The sequence below is a fragment of the Puma concolor genome, chromosome D1 (genome assembly GCF_028749965.1).
Source record: "Puma concolor isolate L17-30 chromosome D1, mPumCon1.1.hap2, whole genome shotgun sequence".
Lineage (NCBI taxonomy): Eukaryota > Metazoa > Chordata > Mammalia > Carnivora > Felidae > Puma > Puma concolor.
In genome coordinates, this window is record NC_141676.1 from 97184819 (window position 1) to 97205769 (window position 20951).

Genomic DNA, 20951 nt, shown 5'->3' on the forward strand with positions numbered 1-20951 from the left:
TTACTGACTAGGCAGATTAGAGAATGTCTCCTGTACCACACACTGCATAGTATCGATGCAAATTTAACAGCACAGCCAGCTCACCTCTCCATCAGTTGAGTACCCAAGAGCCAGAGGTCTCCGTTCCCATGTTTCTTCCCGTCTTACTTGTTACCCAAATAGATATCACGTATTTTCACATGACGTGAGATGTTTTTTCTGTGAAAACTGAGTTGCATGCTTTGGAAAGAATTGGGAAGAGAGTCACTAGAAATTGGCTCTTAAATTAAGTATGGTAAAGGGGCGCATGGGTGGCTCGGTCGGTCAAGTGTCTGACTCTTTATTTTGGCTCAGGTCATGACCTCACGGTTCAAGCTCTACTGGGAGCTCTGGGCTGATGGCGCAGAGCCGGCTTGGGATTCTCTCTCTCCTCCTCTCTCTGCCCCTCCCCCGTGTTCTCTCTCTCAAAATAAATAAACTCTTAAAAAAATTAAGTGCAGTAAAGACAACTACGAAAAGTAGGGGAAATGTCCTAAATATCTACAACAATTCCAGGTACTTTTAACAATTACTCCAGGGCAAAAACTTTAAACCAGGACTGTCCTGTGTAAATTGGGACATACCGATTTATCAGACCAGGCATGTAGAGACTGAAGGAGTAAAGATGCAAAAGGGATGTGTGTGTGCGTGTGCACGTGCACGCGTGTGCGTATAAATTTGCCTTGGTGTTATAGTTGATAAAAAGTCATTGCAAATTATTGCATTATAGGAGAAATACACGTACTTTGTTTAAACATTTTACTAAAGTACAATCAATATAGAAAAGGACACAGATCTTAAGCGTAGAGCCTAATGAACTTTCACCAAGTGAATATAAACATGAAGCCAGGACTCAGAACAAGAGACAGAATATTGCTAGTATGTCCAAAGTCCGTCTTGGGGCCATAACCAGTCAATATTCCCCAAAGGGAAGGCACTATCCTGAATCCAAACATTATAGATTAGTTCTGTTTTTGTATTCTATGTAAATTGAATTTTGGAGAATGCATCCTTTTTGTGTTGGCTGCCTTCATTCAACATCATTTTTCTGAGATATATCCATTTGGTTGCATGTAGTTGTATTTCGTTCATACTTGTTGCTGGTTAGTATTTCATAGTATGATTACACAAGAATGTATTTATTCGATTAGCTTCTTGCTGAGTCTTTGGGTTGCTTTCCGGCTTTGTTTATTACAAATACAGTTGACTCTTGAACAACACAGGGGGTTGGAGGCACTGCCTCTGTGCAGGTGAAAATTGGTATATAACTTTTGACGCCCCACGAACTTAATTACTAATAGCCTACTGTTGACCGGAAACCTTACCAGTAACATAAACAGGTGATTAGCACATATTTTGTATGTTAAATGTATTATCTACTGTATCCTTACAAAAAAGTAATCTAGAGAAAAGAAAATGTTACTAAGAAAATCATAAGGAAGAGAAGATATATTTACAATGCTGTACTGTATAAAAAAAAAAAAAAATCCATGTCTGAGTGAACCCATGTAGTTCAAACCCGTGTTGTTCCAGAGTCAACTATAATGTCAAATGAATGTTCTGGAATATCTCTTATTGAATATATACACATTTGTTAGGTCTGTACGCAGGGATAGCAATTACAGGTCATAGGGGATATGTATGGGTAACTTTAGCTTGATATGGCAAACAGTTTTCCCCAAATGGTTGCACTGATTTGCATCCCCGTCGGTAGGTTTTAGAGTTCCAGTGGCTCCATTTCCGTACCATCACTTGGTATTTTCTGTCTTTTTAATTTGGCCTTTCTGGTAGGGTGTGCAATAGCAATTCATTGTAGTTTTAATGTTTATTTTCTCAAAAATGAGTGAAGTTAAGTATGTGTTCATGGTCATTTGGATATCTGCCTTCAAGAAATTTAAATTTTTGCTCATTTGCTATTGGACACGTAAATCTTTTTTTTTTTTTTTTTTTTTTTTTTTTTTTACTGATTTGAGGAATCCTTTTTTGCTGTTAAACATTTCTATGCTGAAATAATTTTGGATCTACCAAAAACTTGCAAAAATAGTACAGAGTTCCCATATAACATTCATCTAGCTTCCTCTAATATTAAGATCACCTAACCATGATATAATAATTCAAACCAAAAAATTAACATGTGTGCAATACTACTAACTAACCTACAGACTTTATTAGAATTTTAGGAATCGGGGTTTTTCAGTCTGCACTTTGTGATTCATTAATGAAATGATTCTCAGCTTTGGCTACCATTGTTCTCAATAGGAGCTATTTATTTGTTTACTAAAATTGTATATATTTAAGTTGTACCCCCATGATTTGACATACAGGTACATAGTTAAATGATTACTACCATGAATAGAATGAACATATCTTCTTCCATAGCTACCGTTTTATGTGTGTGTATGTTGAGGGCACCTGAAATCTATTCTCTTAGCAAATTTCTGCTATTCTACTAACTACAGTCAGCATGCTGTATGTGAGATCTCTAGATGTGTTCATTCTGCGTAACAGCGAATTTATAGCCTTTGATCAACATCGCCCCATTTTCTCCACCTCCTTGTCTCTGGTAACTACCATTCTATTCTCTACTCCTTTTTTTTTTTTTTTTTCTTTTTCCTACCCTCTGCTTCTATGTATTTGGCTTTTTCAGATACCAGGTATAAGTGAGATCACGCATTCTTTTTCTTCCTGCGTCTGGCTCATTTCGCTGAGCATAATGTTGAGGAATTCTTTCTGTATTCCGATTCTGATTCCTTTGTCTGGTATGTGTGTTATGTATGTAGCCAGTCTGTGACTTGCCTTTTCAGAAACTCTCTTAATGCTTCTTTTCATGGGCGTAAGTTCTCGATGTTAAGGTTGTTCACCTTACCATACGTTTCCTTTCCGGTCCCTGTGTTTGAGACCTTTGCTCATCCCAAGATATCGTTTTGGGTCTACTTCTTATGTATCTTTTCTTCTGTTTTAAAAGCATACTGAGGGAAAGACAGGATTTTAAGAAGATCGAGGTGGCTTATGCGTGCAGGGTGGCTTGGGAGGAGAGGTCGGGAACAGAAAGACTAGCCAGGAGGCTGTGGCATCCACCTAGACGCCAGGTATAAAATAAGCCCAGACTAGGAGAACAAAGATGAAGAGAGAAGGGGGAAGAATAGAATCAAGGGCTCTGTTGATCTGTTGGGGCAGATCTTCTTGCCTGAATGGATGAGATCAGAATGGGTAGCTGGGAGGCTTGCTTGGATACTGAGAGAGCGTAGACATTCTGTTCTTGCAGGATCCAGTCTTTCCAGAAATCTGCTTTGTGGAGATACCATGGCCTCTGTTACAGTGAAGAAGATGTTGAGTGAGTATTGGCCATGGGCAGAGAACAGAACCAGTAGGAATACCTTCCCGTTTAGGAAGTAGAATCCTGGGGGCGCCTGGGTGGCGCAGTCAGTTAAGCGTCCGACTTCAGCCAGGTCACGATCTCGCGGTCCGTGAGTTCGAGCCCCGCGTCCGGCTCTGGGCTGATGGCTCAGAGCCTGGAGCCTGTTTCCGATTCTGTGTCTCCCTCTCTCTCTGCCCCTCGCCCATTCATGCTCTGTCTCTCTCTGTCCCAAAAATAAATAAACATTGAAAAAAAAAATTAAAAAAAAAAGGAAGTAGAATCCTGGAACAACAAAGGACTGGCGAAGCCTCCTGGGGGAGATGGTTGGACTTGATCTGAGAAACGTTTTAAGAGGAATCAGCCGGCCGTCTCTTGGTGGAGAGTAGGTAACGTGCCGACTGGGGCAGGGAGTTGACACAAATGACCTCGTGAGCTCTCTGACAGCTTTAGTGAATCGTTGCCTGCCTTTCGACTCAAGGCTGAGTCATGGAGGCCATTTACCATTGTGAAGGCAACATCTGTTTAATGCCAAGAAGGGCCGGATTTGCCAAGTTTACTTTTCCGAAGCAGTACGGTAATTAGTAGATTTTGTTGAAAGTCCCTCTCCTTCTCTCTTTGCTAAAATACAGATGTCGCATTTGAATGGCTTATGCCTTGGGACTCTCTAATTACGCAGACTTCAACACAATCACGTCACAAGGGAAAGATCTGTGTAAACTTTTGAGAGAATGGAGCCCGGAGTTTAGATTTTTTTTGTTACTACTTCATTTTCACTGTGTTCCAGCAGAAGATGTGTTTCTATGATTTAGGTAAACAGTTTTCTCCCTCTGATTGGAGACTGAGGCAAAGGCACCCTGTTCTTTGCTAGGTCGGGATGTTGGGGCAGATTAAAAATTTCCACTAATTTCTACTAGCATTTTATTCTGAGAAAGCAAAGGAATGAGTAGAGCATTAGATGTGCAGAGACTCTGATTTTTAACGTTTATTTTATTTTTGGGACAGAGAGAGACAGAGCATGAACGGGGGAGGGGCAGAGAGAGAGGGAGACACAGAATCAGAAACAGGCTCCAGGCTCTGAGCCATCAGCCCAGAGCCCAACGCGGGGCTCGAACTCACGGACCGCGAGATCGTGACCCGGCTGAAGTCGGACGCTTAACCGACTGCGCCACCCAGGCGCCCCGAGACTCTGATTTTTAAAAATCCTAGCGTCCCTTCTGATTCCCTCATCCTTGGGTGTGCTTACCTGCCTTCGTTCCTGATATGTCCTCATGGGACTGATGAGGAATTGGGTTCCTTTTGCAGAAGAGTCTAGTCTAGTGGAGCTGTGTTTATGGGTTCATATATTAGCTCTGTGGCACATCCTAAACCATCTATCTGGGTCAGGACCTTCTGGAGAAGTCCTTGCCTTATTCTTTACACTCCCTACATATCCTGGAACATTGCCTTACTTGTAGAAAATACTTGGGACTCCTGGGTGGCTCAGTCGGTTAAGTGTCCGACTTTGGCTCAGGTCATGATCTCGCCGTTGGCGAGTTCGAGCCCCGCGTTGGACTCTGTGCTGACAGCTCAGAGCCTGGAGCCTGCTACGGATTCTACGTTGCCCTCTCTCTCTGGTCACCCCCCCCCCCACTCCTGCTCTGTCTCTCTCTCTCTCAAAAATAAAAATTAAAAAAGAAAGAAAAAAGGAAATGTTTAATAAACAGTATTGGAAAAATCAGTTGAATAGAACAGGGAAATAACGGTGAGAGATGTAGGTAATTGAATCTTTGGGTATACGGCCCAAACTTACATATATCTGTCCTCGTCTCTGACCGCAGACTGTCGTATAGCCTGTCCTTTAGCCCCCGTGGCCAAGTTGCCATTTCTTGAACGTTTCTTCTGTATATACCTCTAGTGAACACCTGTACGTGTACCCGAAAGTAGAGAGAGATTGGTTTAGAAAAAAATATTTGAAATAACAATGGCCAAAAATGGTCCAAATGTGATTAAAAAAACACAAACTGAAGTTCCAAGAAGGTCAGTGAACCCCGAGTGAAATAAGTATGGAGAAAACCACATTTCTTACCTGCGTGATTTGACGCATTTCTGCTGCTTCAGCTTGGCTGAACTGTTCCCTTCAAAGCAGAAGCCGCCAGCAGGGGCTTCACCAAAAAGATCTCCAAATGACTATTTTTTTTTTTTAATTTTTTTTTTTCAACGTTTATTTATTTTTGGGACAGAGAGAGACAGAGCATGAACGGGGGAGGGGCAGAGAGAGAGGAAGACACAGAATCGGAAACAGGCTCCAGGCTCCGAGCCATCAGCCCAGAGCCCGACGCGGGGCTCGAACTCACGGACCACGAGATCGTGACCTGGCTGAAGTCGGACGCTTAACCGACTGCGCCACCCAGGTGCCCCTCCAAATGACTATTGATAAGCGTATGAAAAAAGTGCTCTGCGTTATTATTCACTGAGAAGCACAAGTTGAAATCATAAGGAGATGCCACACTACCTCCACAAAACGGCTAAAATTAACAAAATGACAATACTTGGTGAGAATGTCAAGTAAACGGAGCTCTGAGGCACTGTCGGTAAGTAAGTCGATACAATGGCTTTGAGAAAACTGGCGATGTCTAATAAAGCTGAACCCACGTCTTCTGTGATTCACTAGTGAATATATACCCAAGAGAAATGAGTGTTTATGTCTATCCATGGACAGTTACAAGAATGTTCACATAGTCAAACGCTGGAAACAATTCAAGTATCTATCAGTAGTTGAATGTTGGAGTGTGCTCTGGGTACTCTCAGAACGGTGGATTCCAAACGCTTGTGTTCTAGTGCATTCCGTGCTGAGGTGGAAATACGCCGAGGAAGTGCAACTGGGCCCACTGTGGGTTCTTGATCCAGGAAAGAGAGTTGGAAAGCCTTTGACCCTCTGCCTGTGATTTTATTTGAATCAGATAATGAATGATAAATCACATTGCGGGAAAGTGATAAGGGTCGGAGCTGGAGTGGGGGCTCCAAATGGATGGTCAAGGCAATGTTACCTGGATTAACAGAGGGGAAGTCATAGTAATCAATGACTGCGTCCATTTGGTCCCCATGACGGAGAACTTGGCAGAGAACCAGTGGCGTGGATCTCTGAAAACCACTCACCCTCCTGATTTCTGTAAGACAATAACCTCATTTGCTCTCCCACCATCTTTGATGACTAAATAGCGCTTTGGGCGCGTTGTGAGCTCGCCATGTATGTGGAGGAAGCGTCAGAGTCCCGACCCGGCTAGCTGCAGAGTGGAGAATCCCCTATGCCTCTATCTCCATTCTGTCTCTTCTACCCGGGCTCAACTTACAGCCTGGGCCTGGCAAGACTGCTCCACAGTCTGCAAAATTCCACGGAGTGAGGTCTGAATTCTCTTCGAGGGTTCCTGGAACCGTGAGAAAGAAGCCAGGAAGGTGGATGGCCAAATGTAAAATAATTAAGAAGACAAGGTCTATGCATTTCACTAACTCACTTTCCTTCTCCCCATGCCCTTCCCTGAAATGGAGGCGGGAATGCTTTCCAACTGGAATGAGAACCTGTCTCCATTCTGAGCCAAGGCAGAGTTAAATAAGCCATTGTGCCATGTGCTTATGGGTAATTAGGCATGAAAAGAATCTGCAGTCAGCTCCCTCCATTGTTCCTCGCAAGCTGTCCTTTTGCCATGTGCCCGAGCCCCGGGGTCTCAGTGCTGGCACCACTACAGAGATATGGATGTCGTTGTCATGGCAACTCCTCTGTGCTAAGCAACTTTATGGTCTAATATTATTAAGAGGGCAGGGGTCAAAAGCCACTGAGGGACTTTGTCTCCGAAGCCCAGGATCACTGTGTCAGGGATGGGGCAGGATTGCACGCTCATGGGAGAAGAGGGGAGCTCAGGAAGCACCAGATTGCCCCCACCACAGAGCCCTTTGTGGCGGTGAGATGGCCACACTGTGAGGCCGATAAAATACGTCTCTGAGGCTTCTAAGTTTCTGTCTCCCGTGGCTCTGTCTCTGTGGCTGGCTCTCCCTCTTGGGAAAGGACGTGCTTGCAGTAGTCTTCATCTGAATGTGAATTCTAGAATGTCACTTCTGTTTGTATTTGTGTTTCCAGTCTTGACTGCCAACTGTGAAATGAAAGGCATTGACCAGGAGGTGGTAGAAAATATTTGGGGTGGGGGGGACAGATCCCTTTCCCTCAAACCCTACGCTTGCATACTGAAGGAGCTGCCTTGCCTCTTCTTTCTGGTTTAACTTTTTATTAGACAAGAGTTCAAACGTTGACACAAGTAGGGAGACTAGTATAATGAACCCCCATGTTACCATCACCCCAGTTGCTTTCTCTCTACAGTTGTTCGCCTCGTCTGGCAGATCAATATGGAGCAGAAGGGGGTCCCTTATACCCCGCTCCCCTCCACCTCAGCCTTAGCTGGGGAGGCTCTGGCTCAACAAGCTAGGATAAAAGATTTCTTCAAGAGTGACACAGAGGAAAATGTGTTGGGCCCTTCCCAGGCTCTTTTAGAGCATCACGTTAGATGCTGAATGTCAGGGCTTTCGTGGTGCCGCTGTCAGCCAGTCATAAGACCTAGGATTGTGTGGAGCACCCCCATAGGCAGCCATTCGGAGGCCAAAGGTGGCTGGCCTCTTAGCCATTACCTAAAAGACTGTTCCCTGCCTTTCCTGGGACGAGCTTCACAGACTGCGCCATCTAGTCATCTAAATCAGCGGATTGCCTCTCAGTGTTGACCAAGAGGAGGGTTCAAAAAAGGCTCCCCATCTTTGACTCATGCGGTGCCTTTCCATATGAAGTGGCAAAATGTATCCACTGTTCTAACAGAATCTGTAAACCCTGCTAGCACTACAGAGGGAGTCACAGTACCCTGAGCCCCCTTCTGAATCAGTTCTCGGCCTCAGTGGGCAGGGAAGAGGGGGCCATGCTGTACATGAGAGACTGTGTTATAAATAGGGTTATTCTAATCTGGTAGTGAAGTAGATTTATGATGCTAACAAATTCTACGGAAAGGTGACATGGCATGAAAAAACTCAGGTTTAAAAAAATTATGCAAGAGGGTTGAAGAGGTGGAAGCATTTTCGTTCTACTCTACTCGGCTCTTTGGCTGGTCTCAGAATCAGATCGATGATAAGAGCCACTAAAAGGAGAACACCAAAATTAATTTCCTATATAATTTTCCATGAAATTATGAGGCCCCAAAAGGCAGCCAGGTAATTGAAACTTTGTATCATCCTGACCTAAGGAAAGGGGTTGGGGTCAGGGAATACAGAGGGGAGACAGGCCTTTTAGAGGAAGGCAGAGACAGTGTTTGGAAAACAAAGTTTGCCCAGGTAGGTGGGTCAGTTTCTTAGATGAAAAAGATACCTGGTAGCAGCTGTCTTCCTGGAAGAGACCCCCTTTCCAATATAACTTTAGGGGAAGTCATTTGAGGCAAGGTAAAGAGCTTCTCCCAAATCTGTGGTGTTTGGATTTCAGCGCAGAAGAAAGAATCCTTACGCCCAGCAGACATATTTTGCAGGAGTAAGATCTGTTTCCCTTCAGTCCCATCTTTGAAACTTCAGATAAGAAGTTTCATAATTTGGAAGCTGAGCTGGTAGTTTGCTTCGTCCCCTGCTTCATGGGATCAGCCTCGGTCACGAGACTAAGTTAGTTCAGTTAAACAGTTGGGTCTCGTTTTGGGAGGTCGGTAAGGTAGGTGTAAGTCAGACATAGGCCTATATTGTGTAAGCAAGCAACCAGGCATTTATTTATTTATTAAAAATATTTATTTATTTTTGAGAGAGTGAGAGGGAGCATGCACGTGTGCGTGAGCAGGGGAGGGGCAGAGAGAGAGAGAGAGAGGGAGGGAAAAAGAGAATCGTAAGCAGGCTTCTCACTGGGGCATGAACCCACGGACCGTGATATCATGACCCCACCGAAGTCAGACGCTTAACCAACTAAGCCAACCAGGTGCCTCGTAACCAGGTATTTAATAAGAGCATATCTATTTTAACAACAAGAAAAACAGTGGTTTATGATCCGAGCGACTATAATCTTAGTTTCTGAGTTCTGAAGGTAGCCTGTCAATAAAATTTCTAGATGTCAGGCTCAAAGCATCTTCAGTTAGAGTGAGGGGCAGGCAGTGGCAATCTGACAGATCCTCTTGGTTCGCAGCCTGAATGTCTCTGGTGATCTTTCTGAGTGGCCCACACAGCGACAGGCACGCATATTGTTTAAACACGAGCGATTGCGGCAGTTTCTCTGAAGTTTCTATCAAATTGCTCACATTCAGTTTGCAGGGCTTCGGGGAAGAGGGCAGCTTTTGTTCTTCATGATTCCAAGTCAAAATGGGAGAAAAACTGGAAATGTTCATTTGGAGGGTCATAGCTAGAAATGAGGAAACTAGAAGAATTTAGGATCCAGTCCAATTTACGGGTAGAAAACAAAATCTCAAAGATAATAAACAGCACTAGGATCTAATATGCACAAAGGTATGCTACCAGCACCTAATTTTTTCTCCCTAAAATCACCCTCATTTCTACCAGAGATGGCCAAATTAAGACTAATTGATTTGGAGAATGTGTCTAGTCTTAGCAAATTTGGCCTGATTATTTACCTAAGCACAGAAAGAATAGTGATGGACCGTATAGTCTCTTTCAAATCTGCTTTGGTGGAACTTTTCGTAAGGAACCTCATATTGAACCTTTAAAAACCCCTCAAGATTGAGAAGCCAAGCCAAGGACTCCCCATCAGACTTTGCCTGCAATACATATAGGCTTGGTGAACTCGTCTGTTCTGGAGGTTCCCCAAAATACCCCAAATTTCCTGTGCCTGCTCAAGAGGTGCTCTTCCTTCTTCATCCGGAAGGCTGTTGGGAAAGCTGTAAGCAAGGTACCAGGCTGTTTTCCCAAAGGGCTTTATTGGCTCCATAAAGTCAACTTTGGTTCCTGAACGCTGACTGGCATATCGATCTGATCTTATGTACATTCTCGAACCTAGCATTCCAGTCAGAGCCTTGATAATATAATCAGTGTTTTCAATTGTGTTCTGTTACAAGGAGAACAGATTTTTACTGCACTTATACAAATAAACATATTGTCATAAAAAATATTCACCAAGTGTCTAAATTCTGGAGGGATTAGGGGGAAAAAGTAATTGTTTTATTCCCAGTCACAAAGGTATATCTTACCCAACTGCTCTAAGATAAAAGTAGTTTAGGGGCACCTGGGTGGCTCAGTGGGTTGAGCGTCTGACTTTGGCCCAGGTCATGATCTCACAGGTCATGAGTTCCTGAGTTCGAGCCCCGTGTCAGGCTCTGTGCTGACAGCTCAGAGCCTGGAAACTGCTTCAGATTCTGTGTCTCCCTCTCTCTCTACCCCTCCCCCACTTGTGCTCTCTCTCTCCCCTCTCTCTCTCAACAATAAATAAACATTAAAACAAGTAGTTTAAAAGAAAAAAGGTTAGGTCTATAAAAACAAAACATTAAGGAACTAACAGTGTTTTAAACAAAAATCATAAAAATTATAATCATCCTCATCAGTTCATTCAGTCTCATGTAATTCATTCTTGTTCTGCTTGAATCTAGTTTTACCATTAGTTCTGGAAAATTTTTACCCAGTGTAGTTTCCTGATCTTAAAGTTATCAGAAGCTTGTTCCTGCCAGAGTTCTTTACATGAATCTCCTTGAAGATGAGTCACTTTTTCAGGAATGCTTTTGCAAAAGGATCGGAATAGAACAGTAGCTGTAAATGACGAGACTTAAAAATGGCCATAGTCAAATATCTGATGAGAGTTCATCGTAATGCAGTTGATAAGCAAATTTGGTTATTTCTGACACACATTTTAAGATAATGACTAGATTTATGACTGACTAACATTATCCCAGGACATAGCAGAATTTAAGAGTTGTATAGAGTTTTTGGAACATGAATAAACCTATATAAATACAACACAAGCAAGGCTTGGTGTTAACTTCTTATTTGACAATACAGTAAAACCTTGGCTTGTGAGCACAGTTTGTTCTGTAACCCATGCTTGTAATCCAAAGCACTTGTATATCAAAGCGAATTTCAAGAACCATTGGCTCAGTTCTGATCATGTGACATTCGGCATCGTGTACTACTCATATTGCAAGACATCGCTTGTTGATCAAGGTAAAATTTATTAGAAATATTTGCTCTTTTTACAGAACACTTGCAGAACAAGTTACTCACAATCCATGCTTCTACTACTTTCTATGTAATTTAACATTCCAAATAAGCTCAATTACTTTAATAGCTCTGCTTTTATAGAGAGAGAACAAATCTTTTGAGAAGTTCCAAGGACCCTCTACAAAATCCCAAAGCTAGTTCGCGATCAAAAAACTTCATTTAGAATTTGATTTTGGGAGGTTTGTCAAAAATATCAAAAGATGTAGACACTTGACTAAAAAGGATCTTAGATCATTATGAAACAATACTTAATTATCTATTTTACTAAAGTGGCAATAAAAGGTTTCAAACGCAAATACAGAAAGTTACATAGCTTTGAGTAAAACTTAACTCTTTTATTTATGTGTTTGTTTGTTTGTTTGTTTATTTATTTATTTATTTATTTATTTATTTATTTATTTAAAGTTTATTTTTGAGAGAGAGAGAGTGAGGCAGAGAGAGAGGAAGAGAGAGAATCTCAAGCAGGCTCTGCACCATCAGCTTGGAGCCTGACATGGGGCTCGAACTCAAAAACTGTGAGATCATGACCTGAGCCAAAATCAAGAGTTGGACACTTCACTGAGTGAGCTGCCCGGGTGCCCCAAAACTTAACTCTTTTAATATTAAGATTCAAAATTACTCAAGATTTGGTTTTCTTAAGTAATTGAAGATCTGATAATGAAGATAACATTAGGCATAGGAAATTATTTTAATGAAACAAAAATCTTTGCTTTCTAGGCAGATTACTTAAAAGGTAAAGAAAAACTTTCACAGTCTTTTATCAGGAACAGACCAACAGTCCAAGAAAACTTTGTCGTTTTAGCACATGAAAGAAAATTAGTTCCCATTCAACATAAGTTCACTATTGATATTAAAGCTTATTTTTAAAATCTTTATAATAACAATTCAATTTTAGCCAGCTTGATTATCCAAGGTAAAAGTCTTTTTTTTCCTCTTTCTTTCTTCCCAAGTCGTTATAACATTTTGCCCTTTATTTTTCTCTTTCCTATTCTGAAATAACCAGTTTTGCTTTAGGACAAAATCACTTTCATTTCCCTCAACAAAAATTCATCTCCATACCTCATATCTTTTCCTAGTCAAAAACACATTCTATATTCCTTGCATGCAGATTTGTCTCCCTTCCTATTTCTTGTAGCTTCAATTATGTATATTAATTAGAACGCTAAACTCTTAGAAACATCAATTTCTAGTGAAAGCTAAGAAGTAAGAAATTGTGAACTGTTACACCGGCATTTAGATTGACAAATTTATGAATACATTTCATAATTTCTAGAGACATATGCTTCTTCAGAGTACAATCTTTCAACAGCACATGTTTACCAACAGACCCAAATTTATCTTTTAGTTCCTCTGTAATAGGAAACCAAAAGTATATAAACCTATATTCAGTAATTATTATTTCAACATTTTATTTTATGTCACAATGGTCTAGATATTAAATGAATTTCCATCATTTAACTTAACTTCGTAAGAAATGCTAAGATTTCTGGCTACCGGGAATATTTGGGAAACTATTTTTCTAACGTTTATTTATTTTTGAGCAAGAGCACAAGTGGAGGAGGAGTAGAGAGAGGGGGCACAGATGATCTGAAGTGGGCTCTGTGCTGACAGCGGTGAGCCCAATGCAGGGCTTGAGCTTACGAACCCACGAGATCAGGACCTGAGCCACAGTTGGGCACTCAACTGACTGAGCCACGCAGGTGCTCCAGGAAACTTTTTAAAAAAAAATTTTTGGGGCGCCTGGGTGGCGCAGTCGGTTGAGCGTCCGACTTTATCCAGGTCAAGATCTCACGGTCCGTGAGTTCGAGCCCCGCGTCAGGCTCTGGGCTGATGGCTCAGAGCCTGGAGCCTGTTTCCGATTCTGTGTCTCCCTCTCTCTCTGCCCCTCCCCCGTTCACGCTCTGTCTCTCTCTGTCCCAAAAATAAATAAACATTGAAAAATTTAAAAAAAAAAAAATTTTTTTTAATGTTTATTTATTTTTGAGACAGAGAGAGACAGAGCGTGAATGGGGGAGGGGCAGAGAGAGAGGGAGACACAGAATCGGAAACAGGCTCCAGGCTCTGAGCCATCAGCCCAGAGCCTGACGCGGGGCTCGAACTCACGGACCGTGAGATCATGACCTGAGCTGAAGTTGGACGCTCAACCGACTGAGCCACCCAGGCGCCCCCCAGGAAACTATTTTTAAATATGCATGCTACAAAGCATTATTATTGCTAGAAAAAAGTTCACTTAAAAAACTTTTACCCCATTTACATCAATCTAAACCACTTGCTCCTTAAAGTAATGTTTAGAGTACCCAGGAAAACTTCATGATACGTTAAGCAAAGTTGGCCATCATCCCAAGCTACTTTTCTTGCTAAGGAAATTTTTTTTTTAAATTTTTTTAATGTTTATTTATTTTTGACAGAGACAGAGACAGAATGCGAGTGGGTTGGGGCAGAGAGAGAGAGAGAGGGAGGCACAGAATCTGAAGCAGGCCCCAGGGCTCCGAGCTGTCAACACAGAGCCTGACGCGGGGCTCGAACCCACGAGCTGTGAGATCATGGCCTGAGCCGAAGTCGGACGCTCAACTGACTGAACCACCCAGGCGCCCCAGGAAATTTTTAAGAGATAACATGAATTTATCAGTGTTAAACCCAGGTTGAATAAACGTTGCATGTCTGTATTTAATCTTGATAACTCCAAAGGCATGCCTCCTTTTTTCTTTTCTTTTCTTTTTTCTTTTCTTTTTTCTTTTCTTTTCTTTTCTTTTCTTTTCTTTTCTTTTCTTTTCTTTTCTTTTCTTTTCTTTTGTCTTCTCTTCTCTTCTCTTCTCTTCTCTTCTCTTCTCTTCTCTTCTCTTCTCTTTTTTCACATTTATTCACTTTTGAGAGACAGAGACAGAGCAAGAGCGGGGTTGGGGCAGAGAAGAGAGGCAGACATAGGATCCGAAGCAGGCTCCAGGCTCTGAGCTTACAGCTCAAAGCCCAACATGGGGCCTGAACCCACCAATGGCGAGATTGTGACCTGAGCCGAAGTCGGATGCTCAACTGACTGAGCCACCCAGTCGCCCCAAGACATGCCTATTTTTAAATAAACCAGCAAACTTCTACTAGCTTTTATTTGCCAAAGTTTGTCTTAGATCATATGAAATTGAAAAACATTTGGGTTAGTTATTCTTTGGAATTTTGGAAAACCCAGTCCTTACAAGTGCTTGTCTTTTTTTTTTTTTTTTTCTTTTTATGTTTATTTTTGAGAAAGAGACAGACAGCCAGGGCCTGGGTGGGCAGGGGCAGAGAGAGAGGGAGACACAGAATCTGAAGCAGGCTCCAGGCTCCGAGCTGTCAGCACAGAGCCCAACGTGGGGCTCAAACTCATGAACCGTGAGATTATGACCTGAGCTGAAGTCCGACGCTTAACCAACTGAGCCACCCAGGTGCCCCTCAAGTGTTTGTCTTTTAAATGAACCAAATAGAGCTCTTTTACAAATTAATTTTGGCAACACCATCTGGAGGTAAAAAAATATCACGTCTACAACATATATATGGAGAAAGACACACAAACATCCAGACAGATGAAAACTGAAATCCTTTGTTCTAAAATTTTAGCCATGAGTCAGGTACAATAATACAAAACTCACTAATTTATAAAAGAACAGTTGTATTCCAGTTTTGTTTTGGCAGTTGGGATAAGTTAAATTTTTCTGCTCAGATTGCTAAAGCTTTTTAATAATATTTGTGGAGATAACACTTAAGACTTTTTATTTGTGCAACTTCCAAATCTCTCTCTCTCTCTCTCTCTCTCTCTCTCTCTCTCTCTCTCTCTGTCTTTTTTTTTTTTTTGTGATGAGAAACATCTCCCTAAAGTCTCTATTTTTTTAATTTAATTTAATTTTTTTATAATTTACATCCAAGTTAGTTAGCATATAGTGCAATGATGATTTCAGGAGTAGATTTCTTAATGCATCTTACCCCTTTAGCCCATCCCTCCTCCCACAACTCCTCCTGTAACCCTCAGTTTGTTCTCCATATTTATGAGTCTCTTCTGTTTTGTCCCCCTCCCTGTTTTTATATTATTTTTGTTTCCCTTCCCTTATTCTTAAAGTCCTCATATGAGTGAAGCTGTATGATTTTTGTCCTTCTCTGACTAATTTCGCTTAGCATCATACCCTCCAGTTCCATCCACGTAGTTGCAAATGAAGATTTCATTCTTTTTGATTGCCGAGTAATACTCCACTGTGTGTGTGTATGTGTGTGTGTGTGTGTGTGTGTGTGTGTGTGTGTGTATATATATATCACACTTTTTTTACCCATTCATCCATCGATGGACATTTTGGCTCTTTCCATACCCTAAAGTCTGTATTTTAAAGAATGGCTCTTAGATCCTCTAACAGGGGGCATATTTGCCTTATATCAGAGGTCTAGGGTAATGACTATTTAATTTTTCCTTTTTTTTCTTAAGTGTAGGACAATTGTACTTCCAATGTCCTGGTTATTATTATTATTATTATTATTATTATTATTATTTTTACAATATTTGCAAATGTTTAAGGCAAATAGGAAAGGGTCTAAGTGGATATTGGGTTGCTTTCAGAATTATGCTTTTGTTTTAAGCTATTTTCTACAGATTGGGTAGTTGCTTCCATTATAATGCTTAAGAGATTGCCTAGCCCACTCAACTACACTATTTTGGATTTGCCTTTTTATATCAGGGAGAGAATTTCTTACTAAGGTGAAAATTAAAGTATTTCTATGTTCTAAAGCTTCAGGGTTTAGTATACTGTGCCTCTAGACAACCTGTCTAAGATGTTCAACAAATGTGTCTGGCTGTTCTCTTTCTTTAGAGTGCACGATTAAGCTTTAAACTAGTTCATCTTAGGGGAGAAAGCCTCAACTGTTGCTTCTTTCAGCCCCTAAGTGTCAGCCTCCAGCTGAGCCACCTCCTGGTCATTTAACGGAAGATCTGGGAGAAATTATGGCCATCTGTTTCCTCTGTGATATGGGGGGGGGTGGGGGTGGGGTCTCCCCAGGGACCACCTGGCTTACCTGATGACCACAGTAGCATCATGACTGAAGAACAGTTCTTAACAGCCAATCTAGGTCCCTGTCCCTGGGGTGGTGAATGGCCACAAGTTTTCCAACTCCTCTCTAAATGAGGTAGGATCTTCTGAAAGTGGCTTTATAATTTAGAAGATTTGTTGCTCTCCAAGAAACACGCTTTCTTTGTGGTAAGGGTCCAGAATACGTGTGCAGATGACATTATTTAGGAAGCTCTGAACCGGTAGACCTCGACTGCACAGCCCTGGAAATTAGGAGGAGTTATGAGGGTCAGGAGAGTGAACCCTATAGAGTATCTCAAGTTCTGCTAAATTCACTTCCTGGCTATTCGTATTTACATGAGTACCTTGTGAACCCCGGGCCTGAAGATCAGGCTGGAGCGCTTCCTGTAAATCTCATAAAGAAAGAGAAGTCAAAACAGGCAGCTGGGTATTTAAGGGATTTTCTGGGGAGAGTTGGAGGAGTAGGAGAATTTGCTGAGTCGATGGGGCTGGCTTCCGAGGGGGTGTTAAATGGGACCCAGAGATCCAAAAGATCTTCCACCCAGGTGTCCCGAAAGGGGAATTTATTTTTGGTATGGACTGTAATTTTTGTTTTAAGTCTAACTTCTGTCCTTCCATTTTATTAAGGGAGTTCCTAAGGCCAGTCATTTTACTCCTTTGTATCCATTTTTCAACTTGGTCTTTCCAAGGTACTAAGACGACAATTGTTAAGAATGAGACTCGTCTAGGGGCGCCTGGGTGGCTCAGTCGGTCAAGCATCTGCCTTATGCTCAAGTCATGATCTCACGGTTTGTGGGTTCGAGCCCCGCGTCGGGCTCTGTGCTGAGCGCTCAGAGTTTGGAGCCTGCTTTGGATTCTGTGTCTCCCTCTCTCTCTTCCCCTCCCCAACTCATGCTCTGTCTCTCTGTCTCTGTCTCTCTCTCTCTCAAATGCAAACATTAAAAACAAAGAATGAGAGCCCTCTACATTTTTTTTTCTTCTAAATATAGCCAATTCAAAGGACTCATTATGTGGTCATTGACAAGTGGAGTCTTGTCTTAATCTCAATAGTGACTCAAACTAATAAGCCTTTTTATGTCTTAACCCTGGAATACAAGAGGCATCTCAAAGGTCTAGAACCCCTGTGACATAAGTCCAGGTTACTACCTGTGCTTCTGACCGACCAGCTGAGGCTGCTAAGAATCCCAGTCTGTTCCACTGGCCATCAAACACACACTGCTACAGGCACCTTTCAGATGGCAGAGGCCAGAGACACAAAGCTAAGCTCTCAAGACATAGACTGAAGAGGAGAGGAAAATCTCTTTTGATTTTGTATTTCATGTGCACATCCTCAGCGTTAGCTAAGCCTTGGGTCTTTCAGAGCCCAATTTATACCTCAGAGGGGTGTGCCCCGGGGTGGGGATTGTGTGGTGTTTTAGAGTGTACCTCATTGCACAGAGATTTTCTTGAGGTTGGCAGGTGAGCTAGTGTCAATCTAACCTGTTCTGTGACCAACTTACCTTTTGAGCCTTTGAGTTAGATGGTGAGCATTCTGTCAGCTTCTAAGTGCTTGACATTTGCCCACCGATTTTGTGGTTTTGCTTCTGATACTCCCATTAGCAATAGCCTTTACCTCATGTGCACGTTAACTCACAGCAAAATTTGTCTAAATAGACACAGGTCTGGTGAGAACCATGAGCTCACCAGTCTGTGAGGCTTGAATGATAGGCTTATGGGACCAGTGCCTGCATCATACCCTATGGTTTTCCTCCTCATGACATATGACAGGCAGAGACAGGGGCACCTGGGTGGCTCAGTTGGTTAAGCGTCTGACTTCAGCTCAGCTCATGATCTCGCGGTCCGTGAGTTCGAGCCCCGCGTCGGGCTCTGTGCAGACAGCTCGGAGCCTGGAGCCTGTTTCGGATTCTGTGTCTCCCTCTCTCTCTGCCCCTCCCCTGCTCGTGCTCTGTCTCTCTCTGTCTCAGAAATAAATAAACGTTAAAAAAAAAATAAAAAAAAAAGGCAGAGACAAAGGAAAACAGTAATCATCAACAGAAAGCAAAAATACCCGTAACAAATCGTTATTGGAGTCTGTATACCCAAGGAACTAGTTCACACAAATACTCTTCTGAGAATCTAAATCTAGGAAAGGGAAAAAGAACCCCTACTACCCTCACTTCCACCAGACCCTACCGGTAGAGCTCAGGGAGACCGACAGAGGGAGAATTCTTACCTTCTGCCAGATTTTTTAAAATTTCATTTATTTATTTTGAGAGCGAAGGAGACAGTGTGAGTGGGAGGGGGGCAGAGATAGAGAGAGGGAGACAGAAAGAATCTCAAGCAGGCCCCTCACTGTCAGCACAGAGACCAATGCAGGACTCGAACTCATGAAACAGTGAGGTCATGACCTGAACCAATACCAAGAGTCAGATGCTTAACCGACTGAGTCACCCAGGCACCTCCCATTACCCTCTGCCGGTTGTTATTGGACGTCCCAGGGTCTCAGCTGCAGAAGCAGAGCAAAGAGTGTCCAGCCAATGTAGGTCCCTTCATGGTGTTCAACTGAAGGGATAGAAAAGTTTTCCTTCTATTCCTTTAGGTTCTTTGTCTGGTCTAATAATCAAATTGATATAAGACAGACTAATAGGAAAAAAAAAAAACAAATTTAATTTCACACATACAAGAGCCCCGTAAAATTATGAGACCCCAAAGGCAGCCGGGTAATTGAAACTCACGTGACATCATGAGTAAGGAAAGGGACAGGAGTGTGAGCAGACAAAGGAGAGGTGGGGGGAAGACCATCCATAGGAAGGTGAGAAGAGATGTCTGGAAAACAAATTGCCCCAGTATGCAGATCGGTTGTTAGGTAAAAAGAGAACTCTGATAATAGTTTCTTTTTGGTAGAGGCCCCCTTTCCAATGTAAATTGAGGCCGTTGATGGGGAGGTAAAGCGCTTTTCCTGAACCTGCCGGGTTTTGATTTTCCTTTGGCTCAAAATATCCTTTTGCCAAAGAGAAATATTTTGGGGTAGCAAAATCTCCTCCCGTATAGGACCAATATAGGTTTCTTTGTAAGATGTAAAGAAGGAAGAGTCAAGCTCAGTTTCAGGTTACCAAATACAATTTTCTTTTTTTTTTTTTTTTTTAATTTTTTTTTTTTCAACGTTTATTTATTTTTGGGACAGAGAGAGACAGAGCATGAACGGGGGAGGGGCAGAGAGAGAGGGAGACACAGAATCGGAAACAGGCTCCAGGCTCCGAGGCATCAGCCCAGAGCCCGACGCGGGGCTCGAACTCCCGGACCGCGAGATCGTGACCTGGCTGAAGTCGGACGCTTAACCGACTGCGCCACCCAGGCGCCCCACCAAATACAATTTTCTACAGTATGGGCTTGACAGAAATGACCACTGCTCCCATATCGCCAAACATTTATCATTTCTAGAATGCTTTTCAGGTGAACAAACATGTAGAGCTTTTCCAGGTGAGAGTTACTGAGTATTCAGTTCCTGGGAATTTGCAAAAATTCAGCCCGAAGTGAAAGATAGCAGTGTTGGAGCCCATCGAGAGCTTCAAGCACTATATCAGAGACATAGAAACAAGTGGCGGGCAGGTGGATCGGGGTGGGCACCGCACGGTTCGGTAAGTTTTGGGCTGATCTTACAAAGAGAAAACGTAAACGTTTGCTTCTGTAATTGACAGGACTCCCATTAGTCACTTGTCAAGGACACACCTAGTCTTTCAGTACAGCCAACTCTTCTATGAGATAAGTAGGTAGATGCTTACGCCCCCATTTTATAGGTAAGGGAACGAAGACGCGAGGGAAGTTACCTATTGAATAATCAAATGAATTGGACAAGCCTTAGACCCTTTGCCTCCCAATCCAGAGAGCTTGAGGAGTAAATCCGTAAGACAAACTGACTAGCCACGTTCATCAAGGAAGCTTATTTCAGCCTGTTCCGGAATATAGAGCTCAAATGGCCATTTTTTTTTTTTTTTTTTTTTTTTTTTTACATAACCGGGTTTTATTATCGCCTTACCTTTGTTTTGTTTGCTTGTTTCACAGATGATGCTCCCTTAAAAACAACTTTAGTTAGGCTTGGCTGATTTCAAGGAAGAGAAATATTCAACTCAACATAACTTGAGGGAAAGGGAGCTTAATGTAAATGTGTTTTTAAAAGCCCAGGGAGGGGCGCCTGGGTGGCGCAGTCGGTTAAGCGTCCGACTTCAGCCAGGTCACGATCTCGCGGTCCATGAGTTCGAGCCCCGCGTCGGGCTCTGGGCTGATGGCTCAGAGCCTGGAGCCTGTTTCCGATTCTGTGTCTCCCTCTCTCTCTGCCCCTCCCCCGTTCATGCTCTGTC